Here is a 12,135-nt window from a genome sequence, read left to right as displayed (position 1 = left end):
TCCAATACATTGAATCTAGACATGATGAACGCTACTACACTTCTACGTCCTATTAGAGATGCTGACTTGTACCTGAACCATCTATGCCGGCTCGGCTCGACAGAACAATTGCGTGGATGCTATATTTTACTTATATTCAATCCAATACATTGAGTCTAGACATGATGAACACTACGACACTTCTACGTCCTATTAGAGGTGCTGACTTGTACCTGAACCATCTATGCCGGCTCGGCCAACTGGCTTAGCACAAGTGTGTGAGCACTGAGCAGAGAGGACGTGGAGCAGATTTTCTATTTTTGTCGTAGCCTAAAAAGGTTGTATATTGCAATTTGCAGGGTAACGACAGTGCGGTGGTTGGATATCCTGGTGGATGTCCACATGAAAACACACTTTCCCCTGTATATCATCGTTATACCTTGTTCTATCTGATCTTGTCATATCTGTTTATACTTTTATCTTATGTATCTTTATTTTATTTAATAGAATTATACTATTATTCGCTGACGTTTCGGTGCTCACACGATATCATCAACTTCAAGTTCTGGCCTACCTAAACTAGGATGATTTTATGTTTAGGTTTTTTAATTTAAACAATAATCACGTTTAACTTTCAGCATAAATCCTAATTTTTTTCTCTTGAGATTTTTTTTTCTTAAAAGAGTAAATGCTAAATGAAAAAATTTATGTAACATTAGATGCTTGGAAGGAGAATAAAAATAAGCAATATTTGGCTAAAGTTTCTAAAATTATGTTTGGTTGATGAAAAATACTAAACGGCTGTTTTGGTAAACGGATTTAATAACTTAATAATATAATTAAGTTATTAAGTATATTTAGTAAATTCACATTTTTATTTTCTTTTATCCTAATAATTTCAACGATCTCTTTTATTATTCCATAATCTCTTTTACCCTAATTATACTTTACGAAGATAAATATATCAATTAAATAATTTTAAAAAAAAAATCAATTGATTCCATTCTATAACCTTGTTATTTAAAGTAAAAATTAAATAATAAGTTTACATTCAATAATTTTAAGTATAATTTAACTTAAAATCAACTTAAATGATTAAGTAATAAATATTAAGTTTTGTCAAGCATCTTTGAATAAATAAAAAAAGTATTAAAAAATGATTTTCTTATATTTGATTATATTATAAAAAAATATCAATGAAAAATAAATATAATTAAAATTAATCATAAATTATATATATTTAAATTATTTAATGTTTATATTTGTTAAATATAATGTATTTATAGTATATTATCTTTCCTTGTTAATATAGGTCACATGTATGGTAGTTAGGACTCCTAGCCTTGTATATATATATCTCTCAATTGTAAGTAGAAATTACATGAATGAGAAATAAGGTTTTTTTCCTTTCTCTCTCTCTCAACATGGTATCAGAGCCAAGGAAGAAAACCTAATTCTTTCCTATTTCCCGTGTCATCAACTCCGGGAAACCTTCCGGTGACCGTGTTTCATTCCGGTCACCTTCCCCATCTCCCAATACTTTCGGATCGTCGTCAGAAACCACTCACCGCCGGTGAAATTTTCCGGCGAACTTTCCAGCGACGTCTTTTTCCGACACCGACCACACCAAGAGGAGCGCCTGGAGGAGATCTCCAACTTTCTCAAAAGCATCGGAGCCAGAAAACCCTCCACGCGCCGGCCACGCGCACTTCTACGGCCGGCGACTGAATCTCACGCGCCGGCGCGTGAGGGCGCGTGAGGCCTTTTCCATCGACGCGCCTCCTCCTCCAGCCTCGCCTGCCGCCGACCAGCATCCGTACCTACCTGGTTCTCCCATCCGAGCCCTGCACGTACCTCTTTTGGGGATTTTTGTCTCCGTCAGCCCTCCAAACAGCCTTCCGGCGAAGTTCCGGCTACTTTCTCTCCACCCCAATCCCTGCACGTGCCTTGGGAAGTGTTCTTCTACCTTTCTGGTGGTACCACGTCGCGATCTGAGGCCGTCTCCCTTTTTCCTGGATTCTAGATTCTGGAGCATCTGATCACCTATCTGGTAATAAGGATCTTTTCTCCTCTATTACTACTACTTCTGATTTACCTACTGTTACCTTAGCTAATGGTTCTCAAACTATGGCTAAAGGTATTGGTTTGGCCCTTCCTCTGCCTTCTCTACCTCTCACTTCTGTCCTTTATACTCCTGAATGTCCTTTTAATCTTATTTCCATCAGCAAAATCACTCGTACTCTTAATTGCTCTATTACCTTTTCTGATAAATTTGTGACCTTGCAGGACCGGAGTACGGGGAAGACGATTGGCATAGGACGTGAGTCTCAAGGCCTCTATCACCTCACCTCAGATTCATCTCCTGCAGTTTGCATTTCCACTGATGCTCATCTCCTCATTCACAATCGTCTGGGCCACCCTAGTCTCTCCAAGTTCCAGAAGATGGTTCCTCGTTTTTCCACCTTGTCGTCGCTTCCGTGTGAGTCATGTCAGCTTGGGAAACATACTCGTGTCTCGTTCCCAAAGCGTTTGAATAATCGGGCAAAGTCTCCTTTTGAGCTTGTCCACACTGATGTTTGGGGTCCTTGTCGGACTGCGTCTACTTTAGGATTTCAGTATTTTGTCACTTTCATTGATGACTATTCTCGATGTACTTGGTTATTTTTAATGAAAAATCGAGCTGAGTTATTCTCTATTTTCCAGAAATTTTATACTGAAATCCAAACTCAGTTCAATATTTCTATTCGTATGTTACGCAGTGACAATGCCAGGGAATATTTTTCAGCCCAATTTACTTCGTTTATGTCTCATCATGGGATTCTTCATCAGTCTTCTTGTGCTCATACTCCTCAACAAAATGGGGTAGCTGAACGCAAGAATCGACATCTTGTTGAGACAGCTCGTACTCTCCTCCTCCATAGTCACGTTCCTTTTCGCTTTTGGGGGGACGCTGTTCTTACCGCTTGTTATTTGATTAATCGTATGCCCTCCTCTGTCTTACACGATCAGATTCCTCACTCCCTTCTTTTCCCTGACCAACCACTTTATTTCCTTCCTCCTCGTGTCTTTGGTTGTACTTGCTTTGTTCATATTCTCACTCCTGGACAGGACAAGCTTTCCGCCAAAGCCATGAAGTGCCTCTTCTTGGGCTATTCCAGGCTTCAGAAGGGTTATCGTTGTTATTCCCTTGAGACTCATCGATACTTTATCTCCGCTGATGTCACCTTCTTTGAGGACTCACCGTTCTTTTCCACCACTTCTAAGTCTCTTCCTGTTTCTGAAGTCTTGCCCATTCCCATTGTCTCCCCACCTGATGCTATGCCCCCTCGACCCCTTCAGGTTTATCATCGTCGCCCTCGTGTCGTTGCTCCTCTCCCTTTTCCTGAGGCACCTGCTGACTCACTTCCTATCCCTTCGGCTTCACCTGCCTCGGCTCTGCCTTCTCCTAATGACTTACCCATTGCTGTTCGGAAAGGTACTCGCTCTACTCGTAATCCTCATCCTATTTACAATTTTTTGAGTTATCATCGATTATCTTCACCCTATTCTGCTTTTGTTTCTACTATATCCTCTGTTTCTCTTCCAAAGAGCACCCATGAAGCTCTTTCCCATCCAGGCTGGCGACAGGCAATGGTGGATGAAATGACTGCTCTGCACTCTAATGGCACTTGGGATCTTGTTGTTTTACCCTCTGGTAAATCTACAGTTGGTTGTCGTTGGGTCTATGCAGTTAAGGTTGGTCCTGATGGTCAGGTTGATCGCCTTAAGGCCCGCTTAGTTGCTAAAGGCTATACTCAAGTTTATGGTTCTGATTATGGTGACACATTCTCCCCTGTTGCCAAGATTGCTTCTGTCCGCTTGCTTCTCTCCATGGCTGCTATGTGTTCTTGGCCTCTTTATCAGTTGGATATTAAAAATGTCTTCCTCCATGGTGATCTTGCCGAGGAAGTTTATATGGAGCAACCTCCTGGTTTTGTTGCTCAGGGGGAGTCTGGTTTAGTGTGCAGGTTACGCCGTTCTCTATATGGCTTGAAACAATCTCCTCGAGTATGGTTTAGCCGTTTTAGTTCTGTTGTTCAAGAGTTTGGCATGCTTCGCAGTACAGCAGACCATTCAGTTTTTTATCATCATAACTCCTTGGGGCAGTGTATTTATCTGGTTGTTTATGTGGACGACATCGTCATTACAGACAGTGATCAGGATGGTATTCAGAAACTAAAGCAACATCTTTTTACCCACTTTCAGACCAAAGACTTGGGGAAACTCAAGTATTTCTTGGGAATTGAGATAGCTCAATCCAGTTCTGGTGTGGTCCTTTCCCAAAGGAAGTATGCTTTAGACATCCTGGAAGAAACCGGTATGTTAGACTGTAAACCGGTAGACACACCTATGGACCCGAATGTCAAACTTGTACCAGGACAGGGGGAGCCTTTAGGAGACCCCGGGAGATATCGACGGCTCGTAGGTAAATTGAACTATCTCACCATTACTCGTCCAGACATTTCTTTTCCTGTGAGTGTTGTTAGTAAATTCCTACAGTCACCATGTGATAGCCATTGGGATGTCGTGATCCGTATTCTTCGATATATCAAAAGTACACCAGGCCAAGGTGTATTGTACGAGAACAGAGGTCATACTCAAGTTGTTGGTTACACAGATGCAGATTGGGCTGGCTCACCCACAGATAGACGTTCCACTTCAGGGTACTGTGTTTTTATTGGAGGTAATCTAATATCTTAGAAGAGTAAGAAACAAGATGTAGTGGCCAGATCTAGCGCTGAAGCCGAGTATCGAGCTATGGCTTTGGCAACATGTGAACTCATATGGTTGAGACATCTTCTTCAGGAGTTGAGATTTGGAAAGGATGAACAGATGAAACTCATCTGTGATAACCAGGCCGCATTACATATTGCATCCAATCCAGTCTTTCATGAAAGGACCAAGCATATTGAAGTTGACTGTCATTTCATTAGAGAGAAGATCGCATCAGGATGTGTTGCTACAAGTTTTGTCAATTCAAATGATCAACTAGTAGACATCTTCACTAAATCTCTCAGAGGTCCTAGGATTAAATATATTTGTAACAAACTTGGTGCATATGACGTATATGCTCCAGCTTGAGGGGGAGTGTTAAATATAATGTATTTATAGTATATTATCTTTCCTTGTTAATATAGGTCACATGTATGGTAGTTAGGACTCCTAACCTTGTATATATATATATATATCTCTCAATTGTAAGTAGAAATTACATGAATGAGAAATAAGATTTTTTTCCTTTCTCTCTCTCTCAACAATATTAAATAGTTAAAATAAGTTAAATAAATTTAAAATAAGATATAAAAATAGTTTATTAATCCTAAATATATTGTTTGAAATAACGTGCAAAACAATTATTGTGGAAAATAGCAAATGAAAAATATGAACATGTTTGAAAGGAGAAAAGGAAGAGTATACTGTCACTTATAAGGTTAAAAGTTAAAACAACAGATTAAATAAATAAATAAATAAAGAATATTATTCTACCAAAATTACAAAAGAAAATATGCCTTACAACCTAGGTAAAAATATAAGCAAGAGTTTCCCAGATGGGTTTGCACTACCTTTGTCGAACACATCATATATGACTCAGTTAATCAAACATATTTTATTTTTTATCTTTTTTTTTGTGATCAATTTATTTTATTTTGTATTTTAGGAGTTATAATTTAGCTTAGCATCTTCTTATTTATGCTCTTAAGTCATTGAGCGTTCAAATGAAGGCAAAAAAACTATGGATTTATTCATATTTTGCTTTATTCGAATTGAAGTTGAGCATTAGCCTTCAATGGGATGCCACCAAAAAAATAGATGGGCAAAGTGGGTATGAGAATTTTTTATACCTGTCCATCCAATTTCACTTTTTTAGAGTCTATATTACATTAAAAATCAAATTTAATTTACAAATAAATAAATATTATGAATTTTTATGATTTATAAATAATTTTTGAAAACAACTTCAAATGTTGTTAGAATAAAAGTTTATTAGGGAATTTCTAATGTTATTAATTTGACCCATGTATTTTAAAATTTGTTAAAAATAATTTTCATTTATAATACATTATTTTAAATCATTATTTATATTTATATAATTATTTTTAAAAACAAGGCTTAAAAAGTAACTAAAATATTTTTTCCAAAAACAACCATTAAAACCCAATTTTAATAACAATTAATAATCAAACGCTTTTTTATATAATTTTTTCCTTATAAACTACAACTATTCTTGACAACAGCTACCAAACACAAGAAGGAAGTTCAATATTGTGCTTCAAGTGTTTTTAGATGAATAATTAACGCATTTTAACCACCATTAAAACATTTCAACTGCACAATAAAGTCAAATTTGTCTATGGCATTAAATTATAAATAAATTTTATAAATGAAATAATGAATGGTACAACATTTATTATATTAAATGTTAATTAATATTATTTATAACTTCCATTAATATTCATTAATGGAAGTCATTTGAAAACCTATAAAAAAAACTTCTCATCCACTATGTAATAGGCATACTGAAGCAAGAAATAAATTATCTTTCTCTCATTATATATATATATATATATATTATTAAAGTAATATATATTTTGTCTCTACTCTTATTTGTGTTGCATTTAGTATTGTTTTGCAATGCGTTATCAACATAAATTACTCTGAAAGTAATTCTTGTATCTTAAACTAAAGTTATTTATATAGAATAAAATTTTACATATTTATATTATTATTGATTTTGTTCATTTAATTTGTGTTATATATTGTTAAATGTTATAAGCAAATTATTTGGTTTTGATTATAATAAAAAGTTATACCAATGCTATCAATTTATTATAACTGGTTCTAATAATATTGTTTTGTCATGTATTTGAAATTATTTGACAATATCGAACCTCACAAAACTCGAATATGTGGCATTTGACATTTCAGGAAAGAACCATCTATCTTGGATCTTTTTATACTGAAATGCATCTTAATGCAATGAATTCTGGAGATATAATCAAAGAAATAAATCAAGCATTCCTGTAGGATTATGCAAAAGCGTTGATTTTCCCTCGTCATCATCTTCATGAAAGTTTAAAAAATGAGTATCTCACAGTAAATGACCATTTTACTCAATGGAGTAATTTGAAGGAAAGATATGACCACTAGAAAACTATGATTCACTTAAAAGCTTGATATGATTAGATGCACTTAAGGTTGCAAAATTTTAAAATTGTTAGTGAATATAACTCTGCATTGTTCAAAATTAGCTTTCAATTAAAGCTATGTGGAGAAAAAAAATCACAGAAAAAAATATGTTAGAAAAAATTTGTACTACATTTCACACCTCAAATGTGCTATTGTAGCAGCAATATTGAGAGCATAGATTTACAAAATACTCTAAATTAATATCATGTCTTCTTGTTGTTGAACAAAATAACGAGCTTTTGATGAGAAATCATCAATCTAGTCCAATTGGATCTAAATCATTCCCTGAAGTGAATGCAATGTTGTCCCAAACTTGTGGAAGTAGACAAGGACAAGGACGTGGTCATGGAAGAAATCCTCGATTTATGTTAGTAATTCCTCAAATTCTCATAAAAAAAATGTCTCATTACACCACTAGAAATTGAATAATACTGAGGCAAACAAAAAAATGGGAATTGTATGCAAAATAAACCTCATAAGAACCACGAGAATAATGGTTATAAATGTGATATGAAGGGATATTGGTCGCGTACCTATCGTACACTCAAACATTTGGTCAACGTTTACCAAACATTAATAAAAGCAAAAGGAAAATAAAAATAAAAATGAACATTACCAATGGTGATGGATTGGACCTAACCTACCATAACATTGATTTATTCGGAGGTCATAATGAAAAAATTGATCATTTAATAAATGATGAGAATACTAACATTGATTGATGTTACTTTATATATAAAATAATTTTTTTATATTTATATTTACATTTTATTTCTTTTGTTATTTGCATTATGTCTTTTTTTTTTTTAATATTAGTTATATCTAAAATCTATGTGTTGTTTGGTCTCAAGATGAATAAGGGTGATGTATATCTTGCAGACTACGTAACCACACACACAATTCTTCTAAATAAAAAATATTTTCTCAAATTAACGTTAATAAAAGTTAATGTACATACCATATTTGGTATTACAAACTTAGTTGAATGATCTGGAAATGTAAACATAATGCTACCAAATAGAACTAGATTCCATATAAATGATGCTTTATATTTTGACACATCAAAAAGAAATTTCCTAAGTTTTAAAGATATTCATAGAAATGGATATCATATTGAAACTATGAATGAAGATAATGTAGAATATCTTTACATTACTTTCGTTATATCTTGTTAGAAGCTTAAAATGGAAAAACTATCAGCTTTCTCATTTGGGTTGTATCATACAACTATAAAGCCTATTGAGTCATATGTTGTCGTGAACCAAAAGTTCAATGACCCAAAAGTTTTTGTCATTTGGCATGACAAACTAGGTCACCCAAGGTCTTCAATGATGCGTTGAATAATCAAACACTAAAATAGACATCCACTAAAAATCTAGAAGATTGTTTTGCCCAATGAATACTCATGTGTTGCTTGCTCATAAGGTAAATTGATAATTGGACCATTTTTTTTTACTAAAGTCATATTTGAGTCACCAATCTTTTTATAAAGAATACATGGGGACATATGTGAGTCTATCCATCCACCATGTGGACCATTTCGTTATTTTATGATCTTAATAGATGCATCTACTAGGTGGTCACATGTTTGTCTTCTTTATACACGTAATGTTGCCTTTTCTAAGCTTCTTGGACAAATGATCAAATTAAAAGCATAATTTCCAAATTATCTAATTAAGACAATACATCTTAATAATGCTGGCAAATTTACTTCTCAAACATTCATCGACTATTGCATGTTAATAAGGATAAATATTGAGCATCCTATTGTTCATACTCATACTTAAAATGGTTTAGCAGAATCATTTATTAAACGTCTCCAATTAATAGTTCGACCATTACTAATGAAAACCAAGTTACCTACTTCTGCTTAAGGACATGCTATTATGCATGTTGTACCTTTAGTCTTTATTCGACCTATAACTTTCCATGAATACTCACCTTCACAACTTGTGCTTGGAAAACAATCAAATATCTCTTACTTACAGATTTTTGATTGTGTAGTATATGTACCAATTGCACTTATACAATGCACTAAAATGGGCTCCTAACGAAGACTTGAGATTTATGTAGGTTTTGATTTTCCATCTATCATAAGATATCTCGAACCTTTGATGGGTGATGTTTTTATAGCACGTTTTGTGGATTATCATTGTAATGAGAGTGTTTTCTCATTATTAGGAAAAGAAGAGCAAATTCCTGAAGAATGACTAGTAATTACTTGGAACACATTTATTATGTTTTATCTTGATCATCATACAAATCAATATGAATTAAAAGTTCAAAAAATCATTTATTTGCAAAATCTTGTCAATCAAATACTAGATGCATTCATTGATATAAAGAAAATGACAAAGTCATATATCTTAGTTACAAATACTTTAGTACGGATTGATGTTCATGTAAGACAGTTAACAAATAAATCTAAGATACACCTAAAGTGTGGTAGACCTGTCGGCTTAAAAGATATAACTCCCCGAAAGAGGAAAAAACAAGGAAAACTTGACACTTTAGAAGAGGTCATCAAGATGACTTATCAGTTTAAAATTGATTAATCCATAGTCCCATAAGAGGTACAAATAATTTAGAAAGCCCTTGAAGAGGTACTTGAAAATTGTAAGATCTCAGTAAGTTATATACATATGAGAGAAAAATGAGATTGAAACAATATTTTTATTAACAATATTTTCGTTTTCCAAGTGGCCTCTGATATTATAAGAAATGACGAAGAACCCGAATTATGAAATGTGAAAGAATGTCAACATAGAAAGGATTGACCAAAATGGAAATAAACTATGCAGGTAGAGTTAAACTCATTAACAAAATGAGAAGTTTTTGGACCTATGGTCCAAAAACCTAAGAATGTAAAACTTATTGGGTACAAATGGTATTTATACGAAAGTGCAATAAGAATAATGAGATCATAAGATATAAAATGCGATAACACAAGGTTTCTCACAAAGACTTGGTATTAACTATGAGGAAACATGTTCTCCTATCATGGACGTAATCACATTTTGTTTCTTAATGAGCTTGCTAGACTCAGAAGGACTGAATATGCATCTCATGAATATTATTACAACATATTTATATGGATCTATGGATAATGATATATACATGAAAATTCCTGAAGGATTTAAATTGCCTAAAGCAAATAGTACAAAGCCTCGTAACATGTACTCAATCAAGTTACAACGATCCTTGTATGGATTAAATCAATTTGGATGTATGTGGTAAAATTGCCTTAGCGAATACTTGCTAAAAAAAGGGTATGTGAATAATCCTATATGTCCATGCATATTCATTAAAAAATTAGAAATCAGATTTACAATTATTGCATTGTATGTTGATGACTTAAATTTTGTTGAGACTCCTGAAGAGCTCATAAGAACAACAAATTATTTGAAAAAAAATTTGAGATGAAGGATTTTGGAAAAACAAAATTTTATCTTAGCTTGCAGATCGAACATTTTCCAAATGGAATTTTAGTACATCAATCAACATATATTAAGAAAAATTTGAAGCGCTTTTATATGGATAAAACACATCTTTTAAGTTCTCCAATGGTTGTCCGATCACTTGATATGAAAAAAGATCCATTTCGTCCTTATGAAAAAAATGAAAAATTACTTGGTCCTGAAATATCAAATCTTAGTGTTATTAGTGCACTTATGTATCTTGCCAATTGTACACGACCAAACATTGTTTTTTCTGTTGATTTCTTAACAAGATGCAGTTCCGCTCCAACTCAAAGACATTGAAATGGTATCAAATATATATTATGCTATCTTTGCGGAACTATTGATATGGGTCTATTTTACTTAAGGGAATCAAAGTAACAAAAGCTTTGATATGTGTTTAATTGTAATGGTATTGCTATTTCATGGGGATCTGTCAAACAAACAATGGTGGCTACATCATCAAATCATTAAAAAATATTTGCAATTTATGAAACAATTCGTGAATGTATATGACTATGATCTATGATCCAACATATTCAGGAAACATGTAGACTCTTCCCTATCAAAAGTGACTCAATAATATTATTTGAAGATAATGTTGCATGTGTTGCATAGATAAAAAAAAATGTTATATTAAATGAGATAAAACTAATACATTTCACCAAAATTTTTTTATACACATGAATTTCAGAAGAGTAGTGAAATTAATGTTCAACAATACGTTCAAGTGATAATCTAGTAAATTTATTCACAAAGTCATTGTTAACCTCAACATTCAAAAATTTAATACACAATATTGGAATGCGTCAACTCAAGGATATCGACATAAGAAAGAGTATGCTTATAAAAGAGTGTTAGTGTACTGTATTATTTTTCCTTTCGTTCAGGTTTTATCCTATTGGGTTTTACTGATAAGGTGTTTAACAAGACAGTTCTAACAAACCAAGAGCAACTTAAAAAATTATAAGAATATTGTACTTTGTTTTTTTTTTTTTTCTTCATTAGGTTTTTTCTATAGAGTTTTTTACTAGTGAAGTTTTAATAAGACATATTCTTCTAATACCGTGGACATCCAAGAGCGAGTATTATAAATGAAGTGATGAATGCTATCACATTTATTATATTAAATGTTAATTAATATTATTTATAACTTCCATCAATAAATATTAATGGAAATCATTTGGAAAGTTTATAAAAAAGTTTCTCATCCACTCATTCTCTCATTCTCTTTCTTTTATTCTTTCTTCCTTTCTTTCTCCCAACTCTCTCAATTCTCTTCTCTAATCCGTTATATATATTATTAAAATAATATATATTTTTTCTCTACTTTTATTTACCTTGCATTTACTATCCTTTTACAACAATAAATAATTTATATAAATTCAATTTAAGTGGCAATTAAAACTATCATTTTTTGTGGCCCGGCCCGAAGCCAGACCAGAAAGAGGCCCACTTATTCAATAATCCG

This window comes from Vitis vinifera, chromosome 2, assembly GCF_030704535.1.
Source record: "Vitis vinifera cultivar Pinot Noir 40024 chromosome 2, ASM3070453v1".
Taxonomy (NCBI): domain Eukaryota; kingdom Viridiplantae; phylum Streptophyta; class Magnoliopsida; order Vitales; family Vitaceae; genus Vitis; species Vitis vinifera.
Note: the sequence above shows the minus strand (reverse complement) of the source record.